The sequence below is a fragment of the Mus caroli genome, chromosome 12 (genome assembly GCF_900094665.2).
Source record: "Mus caroli chromosome 12, CAROLI_EIJ_v1.1, whole genome shotgun sequence".
Taxonomy (NCBI): Eukaryota; Metazoa; Chordata; class Mammalia; order Rodentia; family Muridae; genus Mus; species Mus caroli.
The window spans coordinates 44949502-44951641 of NC_034581.1; positions in this window are offsets into that span (position 1 = coordinate 44949502).

Genomic DNA, 2140 nt, shown 5'->3' on the forward strand with positions numbered 1-2140 from the left:
TTGCTCTGGCTAGGACTTCAAGTATCATATTGAGTAGGTAGGGAGAAAGTGGGCAGCCTTGTCTAGTCCCTGATTTTAGTGGGATTGCTTCCAGCTTTTCACCATTTACTTTGATGTTGGCTACTGGTTTGCTGTAGATTGCTTTTATTATATTTAGTTATGGGCCTTGAATTCCTGATCTTTCCAAGACTTTTATCATGAATGGGAGTTGGATTTTGACAAATGCTTTCCCAGCATCTAACTGGATGATCATGTGGTTTTTGTCTTTTAGTTTATGGATATCCATACATTAAACCATCCCTGCATCCCTGGAATAAAACCTATTTGGTCAGGATGGATGATTGATGTGTTCTTAGAATCGGTTATCTAGAATCTTATTTAGTATTGTAGCATCGATATCCATGAGGGAAATTAGTCGGAGGTTCTTTATCTTTGTTGGGTCTTTCTGTGGTTTAGGTATCAGAGTAATTGTGGCTTCATAGAATGAATTGGGTAGAGTACCTTCTTCTGCTTCTATTTTGTGGAATAGTTTGTGAAGAACTGGAATTCGATCTTCTTTAAAGGTCTGATAGAACTCTACATTAAACCCATCTGGTCCTGGGCTTTCTTTAGTTGGGAGACTATTAATGACTGCTTCTATTTCTTTAGGAGAAATGGGACTGTTAAGATCGTTAATCTGATCCTGATTTAACTTTGGTACCCGGTATCTGTCTAGGAAGTTTACAATTTCACCCAGGTTTTCCAGTTTTGTTGAGTAAAACCTTTTGTAGAAGGATCTAATAGTGTTTTGGATTTCTTCAGGATCTGTTGTTATGTCTTCCTTTTTATTTCTGATTTTGTTAATTAGGATGCTGTCCCTGTGCCCTCTATTGAGTCTGACTAAGGGTTTATCTATCTTGNTGATTTTCTCAAAGAACCAGCTCCTCATTTGATTGATTCTTTGAATTTTTCCTTTTGTTTTCATTTGGTTGATTTAGCCCCTGAGTTTGATTATTTCCTGCTGTCTACTCCTCTTGGGTGAATTGGCTTCCTTTTGGTCTAGATCCTTTAGGTGTGTTGTCAAGCTGCTACTGTGTGCTGTCTCTAGTTTCTTTTTGGAGGCACTCAGAGCTATGAGTTTTCCTCTTAGGAGTTCTTTCATTGTGTCCCATAAGTTTAGTTATGGTTTTTCATTAAACTCTAAAAAGTCTTTAATTTCTTTATTTCTTCCTTGACCAAGGTATCATTGAGAAGAGAGTTGTTCAGTTTCCATGTGAATGTTGGCTTTCTATTATTTATGTTGTTATTGAAGATCAGCCTTAGTCCATGGTGATTTTATAGGATGCATGCGACAATTTCAATATTTTTGTATCTGTTGAGTGCTGTTTTGTGACCAATTAAAGGGTCAATTTTGGAGAAGGTACCATGAGGTGCTGAAAAGAAGGTATATCCTTTTGTTTTAGGATAAAATGTTCTGTAGATATCTGTTAAATCCATTTGTTTCATAACTTCTGTTAGTTTCACTGTGTCCCTGTTTAGTTTCTGTTTCCAGGATCTGTCCATTGATGAAAGAGGTATTAAGGAAAAATAATTGTTGCTTCCTATTAATTTTGTTGTTAGAGCTGGCATTTGGTCCTTGTGGCCTTCTTCTCTTATGTTTCTTGAAGGATTACTTTCCTGCTTTTTCTATGGCGTAGTTTTTGTCCTTGTATTGGTTTTTTTCTGTTATTATCCTTTGAAGGGCTAGGTTCATGGAAAGATATTGTGTGAATTTGGTTTTGTTATGGAATACCTTAGTTTCTCCATCTATGGTAATTGAGATTTTGGATGGGTGTAGTAGCCTGCGCTGGCATTTGTGTTCTCTCAGTGTCTGTATAACATCTGTCCAGGATCTTCTGGCTTTCATAGTCTCTGGTAAGAAGTCTCTAGTAATTCTAATAGGCCTGCCTTTATATGCTACTTGACTTTTTTCTCTTGCTGCTTTAATATTTTGTCTTTATTTAGTGCATTTGTTGTTCTGATTATTATGTGTTGGGAGGAATTTCTTTTCTGGTCCAGTCTATTTGGAGTTCTGTAGGTTTCTTGTATGTTCATGGGCATCTCTTTCTTTAGTTTGGGAAGTTTTCTTCTATAATTTTGTTGAAGATATTTGCTGGCCTTT